At 40.2% G+C, this 18,524-nt stretch overlaps 1 protein-coding gene across 14 annotated transcripts in view; it reads left to right on the top strand.

Moving 5' to 3' along the window:
- app (Palmitoyltransferase app) overlaps positions 1-18,524 on the top strand; it is a 73,892-nt gene that overhangs the window by 22,757 nt on the left and 32,611 nt on the right. For 9 of the 14 annotated variants that reach the window (XM_020949004.2, XM_020949003.2, XM_086837324.1 and 6 more), the window contains exon 3: positions 7,805-7,829. The exons of the other annotated variants lie outside the window; for them this stretch is intronic. The gene's annotated coding sequence lies outside the window, so the exon portion shown is untranslated. The remainder of the gene's footprint in view (positions 1-7,804; positions 7,830-18,524) is intronic. 14 annotated transcript variants of the gene reach the window in all.

Genomic DNA, 18,524 nt, shown 5'->3' with positions numbered 1-18,524 from the left:
GATATTGTTATTTATCTGGGACCTTAAGGAGCGCTGGCTATAATAATTTATAACTTTAACCTTGGCCAGCAAATTGCTGGTCCTGCAGCTTTTCGGCTTTCCATTGGCCACCTTGGCGAGTCCTCGCCAATTTCTGGCGCTGCAGTGTCCACTGTGATTTACAGCCATGCCTGCCTGCAATGACCTGAGCCGCCCGCCCATTATGCTCCTCCATGCTCCTCCTCCTCCTGCTGCTGCTGCTCATTTTCCCATTTCCACATTTCCTCGCCGTCCCAAGCTTCCGGGGCAAACGTGCGCAAAAAGTTTCCGATTCTGACCGCCGACCGCAACAAGGACATTTATGTTTTGCTGCAGGCCAATGTTATTCTTCCTGCTCCTGTTTCTGTTGCTGTTGTTGCTTCGCCTATTGTTTTGCTTGTTTCTGTTTGTGTTTTTGCATTTGCTTTTGTTTTTGTTTCCATTTTGGGGCTAGTCACAGGCCACAATTTCCACAAGAGCATAATGCGCCGCTCGGTTTCAAGAATTTTCTATTTACCTTGAGCAAAATAAGCCTCTGGGGCCAGCAAACCGGGGGTCCTGTTCTTGATCCTGCTCGGTGTATTTTGTGTGTTTTGCAAATATTTCGTTATTTAATTTTGTGTGGGTAATTCCATGTTGTCGAAAATGTTGCTTGCATCCCCATTCGGGATTTCCCCCGAGTTAAGAGATGCAAAGGAAGAAGAATGTGTCGACGTTGTTCTAACCTATATATTTTATACGAATTAATTAAGTTTGGGAATGCGTGTGTGTGTGTGTTGGGGGATACATTTTATTACAGGGAAAGCATCGAGTTAATTAGTAACATGTGTAGGTTAAAGGTTTTCCTGGGAGATGAAATTTGTAACAATTAGAAAGAAGAGATTGTAACAAAATTGAGTGCAGGAATTTTTAGGTGTGAAGTTTTGAAATTATTTGGAAAAACGTAAAGAATTTTCTTAAGGGATTTGTGTATATATTTTCTGCATTTCAATGAAGTTAAAGTTAGGTTAATTAAGGCAGTGAAAATTGTTTATTATTCCTTGAAAAGTATTTATTTTATGTTATTTTTCTTTTAAGAGATTCAAGTAGCTGATTGAATTTAGAATCTTTTTTAAAATCTTGCCTCTTAATTGAATAAATTTCACCTACTAATATTTATTACTTTATCTTATCTAACTTCCTTTCAACAATATAAATTTTAATAGCTTGTTTTCTTTTAAAAGCTTCAAATAGCTGATTGAATTGATTTTTAGGATTTTTATGACACATTTCCCCAGGTAAAGATAACTTCCAGGCATAAGTAAGATACTGTTTGCCACTTAACAATGTTTATTAAATTAAATGAAATAAACACATACATTTTATACCTTCTTTTAGTACTACATTTTATTTGACATAAAAGATACATTTAATTTAAAGGCCAGATACATTTCTCTCTCTAATATGGATACCCTTAGGAATGCTTTCAATTTAGACTATTCGCTGCCATTGCCATTTTTATTTATTGACATTTTATTTATGGTCCTAAGGCGACCTGTTCAGAGGCCAAAAAGGTCTGTGCGTGCCAGAAGCTGTTAATGAGCCAAGTGCTCAGCCAACACACTTGGCCCTAATCCACTCAATGCCAGACATACCAGGTCCTGTGAAGGAGTATCCAAGCATTGAGTATCGGGTATCCACAGCTAAGCCATTTGATTAGCCATCGACGAGAAATTCCAATTTCAATAGTTGGATTAAAGGGAGCAGGAGGAGAAGGATAAGGAGCTAGGGAAAGAGCAGGAGCAGGAGCAGGAGCTAGAGCAAGGATACTGGAGTGGACATAATCCCCATCTCCATCACCATTTTGCCCCCATATTCTGAACCAATTTGCTGGGCGTCTGGCAAATATAACCAGTCAGGAAAATGACCACAAAATGCTTGGCTAGTTGTTCATTTGCGGTCCTAAACTCCAATACCCAATACCCAATACCCAATACCAATATATAAAAAAACCAAAACCCAATACCAATTTCAAGTTCCCAGTTTTCAGTTTCCATTTCCAAGTTCAGTTTATTTGTATTTGCAGCTGAAGAAAATTTATAGAACAAAATTAAACACTGCAAGGCAGCTTCCCTTTGCTGGGGTTTATTTCTGAACTGCTGTTGCCGCTGCACACATACTCTCCCTTGCTCCAGTTGCAGTTTAATTTGTACATCGATAAATTTTTTTAAGCTGTCAGGACACACCACACACCACAAACACACTCATACACTCATACACTCATACGAGTGTGCCAAATAACCATAAATCGACGGCTTGCCGTGCGATTGTCGCTTTGAAATATCGCTTAACTTGGCCTGCAGAAAGCCAGTTTCATTCTCTGGAGTTGGATTTATCCTGGGGTCGCTAAAAGCTTGCTGGCATTTCGCTAATTAGCCGGCCATTAAAAAATATGTAAGCCCAGTGTTTCTGTTTGCTGAAAGAAGAAAAAGCGAAGGGCCAGGCCAGAGTCGCCATTCATTCATTCATTCATTCATAACTTGCCCACTGGCCTGGACATTAATCAACGGTAGGGGACGGTCTGTCAATAGCAGGTCAGGTCCTGCTGGAGGGGATCCCCCTCTATTATGCGCTAAGCGAACAAAGAAAGTTTTGAATCAATTCAAGTTGTCCAAAGTTAAATCCGCGCACTGCATCGCCAGCTTTGCACTCAATTAAGTGACTTGTGCCGGGGTGTTGCAAGTGCGTGATGAAGGCAGACGGAGCAACAGTGCAGCAGCAGCAGCAGCAGCAAGGAAAACAATTTTCCACGAAGCACGGAGAGGGGGGTGAAGTACCAACAAAAACTAAATATAAAAAAAGAGCAAGAAAATCGAGCTGCGAAAGTATAAAGCAAGCAAATCCACTTGAGCGGCTAAGGCGGCAGGAGCAGCAGCAGCAACAACAGGAGCAGCAACTTAGTGCCAACAATTGAAGCAGCTGGCCCCTCAAAAGTTGCCACTTTCTTGGCACTGTCCTTGCTCCCAGGACTCCTTTACACCAGTGACTCTTTCTCAAACTCCTCATCCTTCAGCTCCAGCTGCAGCTCCAGCTCCTCCTTCACCTCCATTTACTCCTCCTCATCACCCGCACACGTGAGCTGGCAAAGTTTTAGTGACATTTTAGCCACTCTTCCCCGGCTTCCGCCTGATTGACTTGCATCGAGAGTTGACTTAGCACAGCTTCTTCTTGACGGCATTTGCTTTATTGGCCAGGGTAGTAGCTCCTCCTCCTCCTCCTCTCTCTGGCACTTGGCAATCGAGTTGCGTAAACTAATTTTCCATGTCGTCACTTGATTGTTTTAAAAGCCAACTCGCTTTTGGCCCTTTTGTTGACACATTCCCTGGCACACACACACACAGAGACACGTGAGTTGAGTTGCAGTTGGATTGTCATTGAGACTAAGGGGTTGCAGGCTGCATTCTAATGCAGTTTCTGTGTTACGAGACCAGGAGTTTGATTGGTATATCCAATGATATCCTTTCAAGGATATGCATGGGGGAACTAACTCAATCGAAAATAGTGACAATAACAGGAATATTCTTTGTTTTGAAGAGGAACTCTTGGGTATTTTTGAGCTGGGACTTATAAAGGTATTTATAACTAACCTAAATCTATTGCTAATCATTTTTTAATATTTTTGTTCCTTATTTTCCTTATTAAACAAGTAATATGTTAAGCCTGCTTAGTTTTTCTTAACTTTGTTTATACAATTTAAGTTTAAAATATCTCCTTTAAAAAAATGCCTTTCTTAGAATTTAAATCTTACTTTCTTGTCTTCAAAATAAACTTAAATTCGTAGCCACCTTTAATACAAATATTATCCAAAGTCTGCTCATTTTAACCAGAAATATTTGAGCACATCGAGATCAGCTTTCCCTTTGCGTTAGACCACACATTGTTGTGTGTGTGTGTGGTGGAGGAGGAGGAGCAGGAGGAGGAAGAGGAGTGTCCTGGGTGTCCTGTCTGTGTGTGTGCCTCAGACATTTCCGCAATGTATTTCGACTTGAGGCATTTGCAAGATGATGGATAATGGCATTCAATTTGCGGAATTGCTCAGCTCAGCTCGACTCGGCTTGAGTTCGATTCCTTGTGGGGTGTCCTTGTTGAGAGTGTCTGTGTCTGGCTTAAATAGTTACGTCAATTAATTTACAACTCATTGTCAGTCCGTTGTCGTGTGCATTATAAATGATTTGTGTGATATTGGGCTTTCCTGATGCTGCTGCCGTGCCTGTGCCTATGCCCTTTGCCCTCGCTTAAAATGTATTTCCTGTATCCCCTTGCCGCCTGCGTGTTCATTAGCCTTAAGGGGGACCCTCGTTTATGGGTCAAATGCTGCTGTGACCTCGTTTTGTGGGTTAACCCTAAACCTGCATTTCGATTTCGATTCGTTGCGGTGGCAAAGGGGGACTTTCCGGCTCTTCAAACTATTTGCAGTGCTTGGCTAATTTTCATTGCCCCACTTGAGTGAATGACGACACACAGGAAAATCCTTTTTAAATATTCATGGGCCCCGAGTTGAAGTCGAGTTAAATGACACACACAGAAACCCACCCGCCTTCCCTCGCACAGTGCTCTTATCAATTATCAATTAACCTAAATTTTAGCCCTTTTGCGATTTTGGCACGACCAATGACAGCGCCTCGGTTTTTCCGCCTCCGCCCCCCGCTGTTTTCCCAGCTCTTTTCCCACTCAGCCAGGATGTCATCCAAGGACTTGGTGTGTGCCAGCTGAAGCTGAAGCTGAATCGCTGCTAGCTAGCGGATGCGCAACGAAGATGGAACGTTTTCCAAACGGAAACTGACAGCCGCCATCGCAGGTGTCTGGCTGAGTAACTTTCTGATTAGTGTGAGTGGATTTTCCGACATTTCTCTTTTTCGGGAAAACCCTGGGAAAATGGCCTACGTATTGAATTGTATTTAAATGGAAGTTTGCTAAAAAATTGTATTTATTTTCAACAAAATTGAAGCTAAACTCGTGTTGTTTTAAGCTTTCTTTTATTTTTGTGTCGCAAGGCTAAGACCTCTGACCACATCCTGTGCGCGTGAGGGCGTGAGACTTGGCCCAAACTCTTGGCTCACACTGACGACCCTTGACAATAATCATTTTCATTACTGTAAAATGTCAACAGTGTCAGCAAGTCTCCTTGAACATCCTCCACTTGACGCAGGACATGTAGCTGAAATTTGATGATGCAGCAGCAGCAACAGCGGGAGTTGAAAAACAGCATCAGCTGCCGCTGTGATGAGAGCAAAAGGATCCATTCTCCATCCTGGCTAAATCTAAAACAAACAACTAAACCGGGCTGTGTTACTCCTTCGAACCTTGCTCCCTCTCCTCTGTACTGAGCTCTTTCAAGGCGAAACATTGACAACATACCCCGGGGCGACATTTGGCAGCTACTTGTGCCACGGCAACGCCCCCGCATCCTATCCTTACACACATATATCCTTTGGCTATGGCCAAAAAAAAAATGGGAAAAATAGTAAGGAGTAGCAAACGTCTAGAAGACGACAACGACAACGGCGACGTGCATTTGCTCAAGTGGAAATGAATTGAACTCGGGCAGCAGCAGAATGCAATCTCATTCTCTTGTCAACTTAACCTCGACTGCCACTGCCGTTCCTGCCACTTGGAGGATGCAGCACCAATGGGATGAGTTGGCATCGAGACAGTGTCCCCTCCCCTCCTTCCCATTGTCGTCATTTTGGTGACACGAAAGCACAGTGGGTTTTCCCTCCATAAAAACCCAAAAGCGAATTACCTCTTGGCAATTATGCGACAAGCCATAGAATTTGTTAAAACCCTAAACAGTTCTTTGTGTGTTTTAAGTTGAGCGAGGGAAAACAAGTTCATAAAACTATATATAGTACTTTTTAGAGAGTAGAAAGTACTTTCTTTTAGTTAATTGTTTTAGTTTTAGAAATCTTTAAACCTTCTTTGATATAACTTGGATAAAACCACACTGCAGAGATGACCCACTTTGGTTGTTATTCTTTTCTTTCTCCCAGCAGATTGAATTGTTCTGAAAAAAATGGCACTAAGCAGCTCAATGGAATGGAATTTTATCAGCCTTGATATATCTCTAAAAGACCACTGTGTGTTGTTGTGGGTGGGGTGACCATTTCGCCTATTGTTTGCAGGTCTGTGCTGCTTTTGCTACTGCTGCTGCTCGATTTTTTCTTTAAACAATGGCCCGAGCATTTTTGATTGTCAAATGTTTGCAGAGATAACATTTACTATACCGGATTTGAAGAGCCAAGAGCGTAGGAGATGGCACTCCGAGATGACAATCCGGTGGAAAGAAGCGAGTGCCGTAAGCCTTGCTAAGCAGGGAAAAGAATATAGAATATATATATATATATATACCCTGGAGATAGCATCAATTTGTAATGATCTTATAAGTGCTTGTATTTGCGCCTTTGTCTGCTGGGCTGGTTTCCTTGGCTCCTTCCTGTGTGCGGTTTATAAACAAATGTCTCGGAAAAGTTTCCGCCAGTCAATTAAATGGCAATTAGAGAGCGAAAGAGAGACTTCATTGTGAGGACAAGTTTCAGGATTGGAGGATGGGGAAAATCACAAGTGGAGTGTCGAATTCACACTGCTTCGCATTTCAATTAAAATCCAATTTCCTCCAGCGGAAGTGCTTAATTATTGGATATTAGCCAAGAGAGCTTTGCTCGCTCCTCCATCAAGGACTCTTGACACCCGATTCTGCCTCGGCTGACAAACAATTTCCTGGCAGTTGATCGATGCTGCTCCATCTGCTTCATCCTGCTATTAATTGAATCCCCCTTTCACTTCCCCAAAAAGAGATTTCCTTTTCGTAATTTTCGGCAGACACATGACATATGTGCAACGAATGTCCTGGTGAGGACGTGTTGGTAATACTGCACTGTTGCACTTTACGCTAATTGAAATTGCAATCGAATTACCAGGGACTGAAAATGCGGTAGAAGGCATAAAACCCAATGAAAATATAATCACATTTATGCAGTTTTTATGCCAGCTATGTAAATATTTTCGTTGTGCTCACACACATGAGTGTGAGTGAATGTGAATGGTGAATGTTGAATGCTGAATGCTGAATGCTGAGTGGCTGGGAATTACGAGTATGACTGGACGTTGTCCTGGTTGAGTAACCATAACGTCACACAGTCACAGCTCACAGATATGGTTAAGGCTGCAGATACAGTTACAGATACAGTTGCAGATACATTTACAGATACAGATATAGGACACAGATACAGTTATGGGTATCCCCAGGACCACGTCAGTCTGGTCTGTCCTGTTCGCATTTCGAGTTCATTGAATTTGCACTGATTTCTTCTCTTTCCTTTCGATCCTTTTTCATGGACATGGTTGTGCATTAATAAGAGCAATGCGATAGAGGAAATCGTAGCGTGAAATTTATGAAATGCAAAAAAAAAAAAAAAACGACAGGATATGTGCATAAATGTATTTTTGATATAATTGCATTTTCTGCTCCAATGAAACACCAACGCCTCACGCTGATTACGTAATTTAATAGTTTGTTTCTGGGAATAATTGGTTTTGGGTTAGTATTATTGACATGTGGACTTCAGCTGTTGCATTATTAATGCGAACTGAAGAGCAGCGTTTCCGCTTCATGGCGGAATTCCCCTCATATATATGTATATGTTTCCCCTATGATAAATGATGTCCTGTATATGCTTTGTGCGTTGATGTCACGTTCTGATCATTAATTATGTGAACTTGTTTTTTCTGCTCTTGTCTCTATTTGCAGTTCAGCGAGCATAAAGGATAAAAAGGTAAGCAGGAAAAAAATAAACCCTGTGGTATTTACGACCGGGGCGTGTCGAATTTGACAGGAGCAACATATATCGGTGGCATGCCCTTTAGACAGGCATAATCTCTCTCTCTCTGCCCGCGGTGCCTGATTAGTCCTGGAGGAGGTGGATGTGACCTGCTGTCCTGCTGTCCCGCTATCCTTTTGCCCTGCAGACCGCACGTAAGCCACTGGCAAAAGTAAAACTTTTAACGAAAACTGACAACCGCAATGACCAAAGTGTCATAAATCCATAAATCCATAACCGAGCGTCAACAACATCAACAAAACTGTTTGTTGTACGACCTACGACATGTGATGGCGCTCAGAGAGTTCCACACTGAGAGAATTTTTTGAATATTTATCCCATATACATATATGTATATATATCAATTCATATTATCTTATCAATATTTGCTCATAAAATTTGGGTTTTCGATTTAATCTTATCAGGTTTTGATAAACGCAAACATCATATTATTAAAAGCTAATAATTATGGCTGTGTACAACAGTATTCGTGGTCTAATTTCAAATAAACGTTAGCATTTGCCTGTTTTTTGACTAGATTATAGATTAGATTTCTTATAAAGACAAGTCTGGTCTCTGTACGATGAATCACTCCTTTGTTCTTTAAATCTTCCATAGGAAGAATTTATAAAAATCTTCTAAGCCAGAACTACCTTTTCTAAAATGTATCTTTTCATACTCTTGATCCGGGAGGTCCTTCGAGTCGAGTCGAGTGTCCTTTTCAGGATACCAAAGGGGCTTTTAAGCATTTTGCATTTTAATGTGCTGCTTTCAAATTCCCAAACCTAAGGACAAAATAATTGTGAAAACACTTTAAATATTGAGTTACTTATGATATCTAGCATAATGCTAGAAACAGCTTTATAAGCAAAGGATAGTCTCAGAAACTGCTATGTAGGCAATTACCTTTAATACTTACAACTCCTTTGTCACAAAACCTTGCTCAATGACCCAACTTAAAGCCTTATTGTTTTCTCCCCGTGCATCCCGTTTTCGAGTCCTCGGGGCAGGAGTGTCAGCTTGGCGGCCAATGAACCAAATAACCCTCAATCGGTTAGCGGAGCAGCAGGAGGAGCTAGACAGGCGGTACACGACATCATCGCGGGCCAAAAAGCTCTCATGTCAACCGCAGTCGTCGGGGGTCTGGCAGACAAACATATTTGCCAGCGTTCAGCGTTTGGCGATGGATTCGATGGAATCGATGGATTCGATGGAATCGATGGATTCGATGGTACACCCTGCCACTCAAATCTCGTCTCGCGTCTGTCCCGATAAAATGAAGTATATCAGCCGGGGTCATGTGTGTTTCTGTGTGCAAAAACAAAACACTTTACTGTAGCAGCAAACTTACATGAGGGCGGAACAATATTGTTTGTGTCAAAGTTTATCGTTAAGTTGTCGTCGCCGCAAACTCCCTGAAAATCGCATCAGCAAAAACACAAAAAAAAGGAGGAAGAAAGAAAGAAAAAACGCACAGTGGCGCATAAATTAAATATATCCCTGGGAAGCCGACATCGTTGCGTGCCCATAAAAAATCATAAAAATATATTAAATTTATACGTAGTGCTTACACATAAGATCGCTATGAATTCATAAATTCACGCCGAGCAGCCGCCGACATCCAACATTCACCATCCGCATTCGCATCCACATCCGCATCCTTGTCCTTGTCCTCGTCCTCATCCTCGTCCGCATTTTCAGCCACAAAACGAACCACGGCATAACAACGGCATTGACAGTTAAATGAATGACTATGGGGGCAATGCCGAAGCCAAAGCTATGGCTGAAGTCGATGGTGTTGGTAGAAAGAAGCCCATGCCCAAAACCCATACTCAATCCCATTCCCCATGTTGATGTTATAGAAGAACACACAGGAAGACTCCTTCTTGAGCTGCTACGGTGTATGCACACTTTGAGAAAAAGTTATGGAGTCGGGTAGTGGAAGGTTATAAGACAAGGATGTTTCTATAAGTCTTTTATAATTATATTTGATCAAAGAAAATTTTAAATGGTAATTTAATTTGGTTAGTAGGAAGGTATTATTATGATCTTAAGAACCCAAAAACATTTTAAAAAAGTGCCCTACTTTCAGTAAGACACCTTTTAGGGTATTTTAAAAACATTAGAGATTTCTGAAGTATACTAGGTAATTTCTTTTAATTGTAACTGATTGTTATATATATTTCTGAGATACTGATAGTTCTTCTAGAATATATTCCATCCTCTTATAAATTACTATTAGCAGAAACACAACATTCTGAAGCTCTTAATATTTTTTTTTGTTATTATTTGTAATTGATTATAACATATGTTTCTGATGAATAATTCTTCTAGTATATATTCCACTGTCCTATAAATAAATAAATATAGACAGAAACATAGCATTCTTTTTAGACTCATTTTTAACTGCTTACAAAAAAACGCAAAGAATTCTGATGCTTTTTAGATAATTTCTTTTATCTATAATTCATTATAGAATAGTCATTTCTAATATAAAATGATTCCCCTACAATATACTTCATACTCTTATAAAGAAATATAGATAGATTCAGATAGACGAAATGATTTTGCAGAGAAACCTAAGACAACATTTTTAAGAAGAACTTTTATTATTATCAACTTATAAGAATATGTATTTCTGATATTATTTTGATTTATCACGAATATATTCCTTCATATTATAAATAAATAATATATGTATAAAATAGAGACCACTTATGTATCTCTCAGTGCCGAAAGTGGTCCTCCTCCAGTTTGGTCCGCCTGTGGCTCCTCCTTCATCTTGTTTTTGCTACGTTTTGTTTGCTTGGGTATAATTTATGCAAATCTGTTAAAGTTTTGCCGTCATCGGGAAAGTTGCCGCTGTCAGTGGCGCTGCATAGTTTTATGCTCCTCTGCAAAATGTACGAGAAACCAAAAGTGTATATTCAATTTAGGTTTGTCTTGTGCACAGAGATAGAGTTGAGAGATAGAGTTGAAACGCATCAGAATCTTATTCTTGTTTTGCCATGTGTGTGGTTTCAAAATGGAAAACTAACCAGAGTTTGCTTCAAAAATATAAAGCTAAAGTTGCAAAATTTGCATGAGGAATTGAATTATAAAGTTGAAAACATATAGAAGAGTGCCTTTTTGTTTCGAAGAAATAATATTTGGATAGTGAGAAACTTCAAATTTATTACCAGAAACATTTTAAAGGGTATCAGTAAAGTCTGAATATAGCTTCCCCTTGTTTGAGGCCTTTCCTTGGCAGTTTGTTGCTCTGCCCGTCATTAATATAATAAATAAAATTGGATTCCCGGACGCCGCGTCGCGTACCCATGCATATATAAGTGCGTACAATAGTTTTACCGTTTTATATCCTTGTTGTTGTCCTTGTTTTTGACGTTGACATCGGGGCAACTTTACGAGAGGGTAGTTTTTTTCCTTTCCTGGTAGGTCGAAGGGCAGTTGGTAATGTTTTTATGCCGTCGGCAGTTGTTTGAGCTTTGCCAGGGCATCGAATTTCTGCGGAATAGCTTTATATTTATGCAAAGTTATGCGGCTTAAGAAATATAAGTCGGCGAAGTTTTGCCCTAAAGCTGGAGATAAGGTGCGGTCAGGAGGATATCGATGGTTAAGGAAAACTTGGAGAGCTTGATTTGCATGAAGAACAGATTGTGTTTCTGTCCATGATCTGCCTGAATATTTCCAGCTATATGGTATATAGTATATTCCTTGGGATGAATGGGTCCTTGCCTAGTTATTTATGCGCATCGCAAAGCTCCCTATTTCACTGCACTTTTAATTTCACATGACAAACTGTGTTCCCAGTGCCACAAACTTTCGCTTCCTCTCTTTTGCTTGTACCACGTTGCGTATACGCAACAAAGGCCCTGCCACAGAAGAGCTCTGAGAGCTCCGTACAAGAGCCATCTGCCACTCTAGCTAATTCCAAATTATATTAAAAACTTTCGGCTCTATGTTCCTCTTTCTCTGGCTGGTGCCTGTTCCTTTTGGCTTTTTCATTATCTCTGGCGTCCAACAAAAGGAGCTCGCTCTCCTCGGCTCAAAAAAGGATGAATATGAAAAATGGCTAACAAACTGCCGGTATAAAGGAGCATAAAGAAGGAAGGCGACTGCAATGAACTCTTACTCTGTGCAAAAAGCGACCAAAAAACGCGACCCTGTTAGGGTCCAACGCTGTTTGCATTGTCCGCTTGTTGCGTCCCTCTAAAAGGCTAAAAAAGGACGAAAAAATGGTGCTATAGTTGGGGGATAAGTCGAATTACCCTTTAGCCTGGTCTCCATTATGGCAGCAAAGGCGTTTTGTAATTCGACACTGGACCCCAAGCAGTTATCTTTGGCATTAGTTGCACTGAACTCCATTTTGCTGCCACTTGCCACAAGGATTCGAGTGGCGGCAACCACGTGACGCTTCGTCGCTCATTGCATTTCGGCCACAGACTGGCAAACAAGGAAAGCCCAGGAATATTAATGCACTTGAAGAAAATTAAAGGGAATAATAATTCATAATTATGGTTTTAATAAAACAAGAAACAAACCAACCAAATAGCTGCAAAAATTAGCAAATATTTGTAAGGAAACTATGAAAGTTTTTACAAGCTTAAACACAAATATGTAGTTGACTTTAGTATTTAATAATTTGTTAAATTTTAATAATCAAAACGCTTACATTATATGCTTCTTTTTCTATTTGAAATAGTTATTTAATTTTCTGAAGTTTTAGCTAAGTTGTGTACGTAATTTTCAAAATATTACGTATACGCAAGGTGTGACCAAGCAAAACTAAGTCACTTTTATTGAAACAAATATTCTCTTGGTTTTTTTTATTATGTGATATTTTTAGTTCTTGCATTTGAAATTATTTGTTTATTAAAACATCGAAATATTGCGTATACGCAATGGTGGCAAAACAGACTGAGTTCGGTTTTAGTAATTTCTTCAGTTCCTTTTTATTTTGATTTATTTGTTGCACTTAATCCTATTTTTTGCATCTTCCTTTTGTATTTATTTGTAGCATTTATGTAATTTTGTTTAAATAAATTTAACAAATTACGTATACGCCATGGATGTCATAGCATTTCAAGTACATTGTTTTTAAAATTTTTAATATGTATGGTTATTTTTCTCAATTTCATTTAATTTATTAAACATTTTCCTCTCTTATTTTTCCGCTGTGTATGCAAGCAAACGACAAGCTAAAGCCCCCTACTACGTGCCTTTCTCACATTGATTTTCCACCCATTTTCTTGGCCGCTCTTGTGATTTTCCCAACCTGGCCTCTGCCGCCGTTGGCTGGCAGCACTTGACTGACCTCTTAAATTCGTTTAATGTTTAGTTAGGTCGAGCTTAGGCCCGTGACAGGTCCTGGGCTGACCTGGACTCCTGCCTGGCCTCCCAAATTAATGGCCATGGCTGAAGTGCTCTAAATTTTCCATCATTTTTTTTTTTTTTTTTTTTTTACTTCCTGCCAGCGCACATTTCCCTTAATGAGTTTCGGCCCTGCAGTTTTGTATTAAGTGTTCTCGAAATGTAATTATGCGATTTCCGGTACCAAACCAGGACCGTCATCTTTATAGACATTTATTTAATAAACTCGCATCCGTGCGATGCCCCCGAACCCATGAAAAATGCAATTAAATACTTTCGGCTATTAAAATAAAAACTTTTCTATCCCACACACAAAAAAATAAAATAAAATAAGGGAAAAGGGAAGGGATAAATGCATTCCGCTCTGTTGCTGCAGTGGTCGCCCTGGTGTGACCTAATAAAAAAATTATGCCAAACGAAAGTGAATGAGGGAAGGAATATGGGTGTGAATAGTATGAGTGTGGTTGTGGGTATGGGTATGAGTTCGGGTTGACCCTGTGCAAATTTTCCGAAAGCGGAAAAACTGGTGGCAGCCATTGGCCGATATGCACACTCAGCACTTATGAGATATTAACTTGGAAACTTTTGCCCGAATGCATGCTGGTCCCCCTGTGTGTCTGCGTCTGTGTCTTTGCCATAGCTGGGAGCCTCTTCTCTGTCCCTGTGAAGCCTCCAGCTCCAGCTCCTCCTCCTTCTCCTTCTCCGTTCAAGTTAAATTGAGCAAAATAATGCGGTCAATTTATAACGAGCAGGCTGCCGCACCACCAGGCAATTTGTGGGTGTTGCACAAAGCAAGAGCAAGTTGCACGAAAAGAAATTAAATGGAGGAAATGTATATTAAATTAGGTGTAATTATATAAAGGATGCTTTATAATGACTTCTGGGTATTTTATAAAATAAGTTAAGTTCAAATTTAATATCTGAACATAAGAAATAGAAATAATTATTAAAGAAATGGGTGAGACAATGTTTTGAAAGAAGAAACTTACTAAGAACTTAATCAAAGCAATTCTTAAATGGTCTTCTATCTCAATTTTTAACACATCTTTTAGATTTTTCAAAACCCAATTGATTTCTTAAGCACCTTCTATAATTCTCCATTCCCAAACCTTTATAAAAAATGGTATCTGAATATTTAACAACTGTTTTTCCCAGTGTGTGCCTACGATGTGCATGCCGTCATTATTCCATGCTCAGGACCAGTGTCAGGCAGCTTAAACAAAAGGAAGTGCCCTGGCTGCTACTTTGTCAGTTTAACTTGTTGTTGGTCTAGCAAGGGAAGGAGACCCAGGAGGAGGATGAGGAGCAGGACATCACCATGTTCCGACTGGCTGCGGATGCACGGACGTCGTCCGCCTGCTGGTGTCATTTAGCTGTCTCTTTGGTGGCACGCAAGTTTGCAAAATTATGGCATCGAGCTGCCAGCCAGGCAGCCAGGCTGCATCCTAGAATGCCTGCATTGCATCTGAGAGTCCACCCACCAATTTATAAGGTTAAAGCGAAATTATGGCCATCGAAAAGTGAGGCTGAGGCGACACGTGGAACGTGACTGCTGGCGACCTGCTATTGAAAGTGCAAGTGACTTTCTGCTGCTGCTATTGGCAAATGACCCAATTTATGGACCGCATTCCGGTCAATGGAGAGAATCGTTTTTCGGCCTTTCCAACGGGGGTGGGGTTGCAGTGGCGTCCCGGACATGGATTAATTTCGGGTCTCACTTTTTAATGAGTTGCCGACGAGCAGCGATAAAGAGCACCGTTCTGGAGTGTGGAAAATTTCCAAAGGCATGAACCAAATTGATGGCAAATTAGAGGAAATTCGATTGGAAATTGCCAATTAAAAAGGGGTCATGGCTGACGACAACGGTTTTGCTGTGTGTTAGTGGCTTGGCTCTGTGTGGAGTTGCCCTTTGCCCTAAGTGGGTCAGGCACTTGACTTCCTCCTTCACTGAAACCCAATTCCCTCGTTTAATCCAACCCGCCGGCCAGGGGGATTTTCCCAAAGCTTTTTGTCCAACCGAACCGCAGAGCAAATCACTTGAATGCAAACAACTTTTGAACACGTTGTGCAGCTCAAATTAATTACGCATGAAATTGCAATTAATTGGTTTAAGAAGTTTGGTGAGTTTATCTTAAAGTTTTTGCGCCCCACAGCCAAAGAGTTTAAGTGTGCAGATAAACAAAAAAGCCCCCTCAAAGTCCTGCGAAAGGTGAGAGGATGCAGGATACAAAAAAGGGGTAAGCCGGAAAACAGGAGGAGCTGAAGCAGATAGCCAGAAACTGAAGGAGAATCTCCTGAAAGTAAAAACATCAACAAAAACGGCGAAAACAAAGCCACCAGGAGAAAGAGAGAGAAAGTGAGACAGTGAGACAGTGAGACAGAGATAGAGATAGAGTGAGATGGAGGCTGTGGGTAAAAGAGATGGCTAGAACAATGGCAATGCAGGCAGAGCGCGGCAATAAAAATGGCGCACAAGTTCAGAACTCGGAAGGCACGTGAGTCCGAGTCCAAGGGGCCTGAAATGTTTATTTGGGTCTGCCGTATGCACACTGATCTATGTGTGGGTTTCTCTCTCTATGTGTGTGTGTGTGTGTAGGCCATTCTGCAGCACTGGCAAATGCAAAAACAACAGCAATAATAATAACAATAACAACAGCAGAGGCAGCAGGCAGGAGCATCAGCAGCAGCAGCACCAGCAGCAGCAGAAGCAACACCAGCTCGACAACGACTCTGTCACAGTAACCTAGATATAGCTCCACAAAATTCCACCCAAAATGTGCCACTTTCGCTTTGACCCAGAGCCGTGGCAACGAAGGGCGGCCATCCATGCAAGCCAGTCAGCCCAGAGTCAGCCTTTCTGCCAGTCAGCCAAACAGCCAGCCAGCCAGCAGCTGCAGAGCCTCCCAGAGTTTGAGGGTCAATGTGGAGCACACTGGGAAAAAATCTGGGGTCCTAGAAAGTAGCACATTAGTGGGAAGTAAGCCTATAGAAGAGGGGAAAGTTTAAAATAATGGAAATCAATTTAAAAGATTTAAAAAGGAACTTTTTAAGTATGAAGTCAAAGATTTTGTAATTATAATACTTTTTTTAAACATGTTTTAATAATTTATATTTACTATATAAACATTAAAATTAGCTTTTAAAAATATTAAAGAGTTAAAATCATTTTTTTAAGGTCATAAGAGCTTGAAAAAACATTCCCTGATCGTAATTTCATTAAAGGAAATTTAATTAAAAGTGATATACGGAAAAGTTTGGGACTAAATAATTCTGAAAAACTATGAATTAATTTATATAATCATAAAAATAAGAGCAATTTTATAAAATCACGTTTTGAAATTAATTTTTATTTTTTCTTTTTTTAAAGTACCTTTAAATTTACATAAAATTAAGATCTATTAACATTACCTTTTCTTTATCTCCTAAGGCCCTAAAAAGTATGCTATGAAATATTTTATAACTTAAAACACCAATAAAATGTATGTACTTTCCGAAATTTAAACTGAAATAACTTACAGTTTACTTTAACACACTTAAATCAATACAATTCCCTAGAAATAACTTTAAATTACCATAAAGACTCATTTAACCGAAAGAAAATTAAGTGAAAGTGATATTTTTCATGTGTAAATTGGTAGGAATAAGGCAGCAGAAATGTTGGTGGGCGATAGGGACAACGGGGTGGACCGTAAGTCGTATAAGAAATCATGCCTGAAATATTGCACTCGTATGTTGCGGTTAAAGTGCAGCAGTCGAGCCGGGAGGCCATGCAACCATGCGTCACACACACACTAAGTGACAGTCCCCCTGGGTGAAAGTGTGTGTGCCGGGTTGCAAGATTACGATAGTGTGGGGGTAAATGTGTAAAACATGCAACGCTGTCTTGTCTGGAACTTACTGATGCTGCTGCTGGTGCAGCCTTTGCTGCCCTTGCTCTGTCCCCTGACAAATGGTTTGATTTTAAGCTTAAGTCAACACACATGAACCCGAGGAGGCAACAGTGATGCTGGGGACTCATTTTGAGAGCAGGATGCAAGCTAAAAAGAAGAAAATTCAGACCTACCTTTAATAGAGATTTCTCTTGAATTTATTATTGAATTATATATTGTAATAGCTATTAAAATTAATTTTAAAAATTAAGTAAAAGCATGCTTAATATTTTACCCTGGCACAGCATTACTGTGACCCAAAACTTAACCCGTTTCCAGCTCGAGTGGTCACGCAGCATTTTAAACATGCCACCTTGGGGAAATTTCAAAAATGACAGCAATTTATTTAGACGTCCACAACGAGAGTGTGTGCAAAGTGTGTGTGTGTGTTTGGTATATGGAGTGTGTGTGTGTGGAGTGTGTGTGCGCGAATTGTGGTCAGAAAGGATTGCAGCGGTGGTTTTTTGGCCCATTTGGCAAATATTTAACTTTGACCGAATTCGCATTGTTGACATTGTCGCCGCTAACAAAATTTCTATGTCAAAGAGGCGCATGTTTACGCATAAATAGCTTTGCATTAGAGGCGTCCTTTGAACTCCATTCTGTTTTTTGCAAACCATTTAGGGTTTTAGGACTTGGGTCTCTCCTCTTTTGGGGTGCTAATGCCAGCGCTAAAGGGTTCCGAATTAATTATGCAAAAATGTGACCTAATCCAACACAATGAGGAAACGAATGCCCCGCCCCATATTCATGGCACTGGCTGACTTAACCTTTTCTGATGATGATGGCCTTATAAACGTGCTAAAAATAAACAATTTTAGCCACCATTTAGGGTTCGGTTGAGTCCTTTTGAGCCTGTCGCGTGTATTTCGAACATTTCGCCCAAGCCTCGTGGCGGCACTTGACGTGTAAATATTTTATGCCCGACCCTTAAGGGGCTTGCTCTGAGGCTTTCTTGATTTGGGTTTGGCAATTAGCGAAGGCTTTTTGACCTTTTATTTTTTTGGGGTACCTATTTTGGGGGACCCTTCCCTTGTATTATGTGGAAATGTATTAATCCAGCGACTTGATGACTTTTGATGGTCTTAGCTGTAAAATCATTTTATTGGTTACATTGGTTACATTCTTCAGTTGTCAAACAAAGTTCGGGAGATAAATATTGGTTTACTTTGAGTTTAGTTCAAGAGAATAACAAAAGACTTTAATAAAACTTTGTTATATTAGGAAATATGTTACATTTTAGTCAGAACTTTCTGTACATTTTCTAATATTCTTACACATTTACTATTTTTCTTTCATTATAAACTTAATCCTTGGACTTACAATCATTCTTTGGCCTATGCTCACATTG

The sequence above is a fragment of the Drosophila serrata genome, unplaced genomic scaffold (genome assembly GCF_035046125.1).
Source record: "Drosophila serrata isolate PLE 108 unplaced genomic scaffold, ASM3504612v1 contig_66, whole genome shotgun sequence".
In the NCBI taxonomy this organism is placed as follows: Eukaryota; Metazoa; Arthropoda; class Insecta; order Diptera; family Drosophilidae; genus Drosophila; species Drosophila serrata.
The sequence above is the reverse complement of the archived record's forward strand: the minus strand, read 5'-3'. Positions and strand labels throughout refer to the sequence as shown.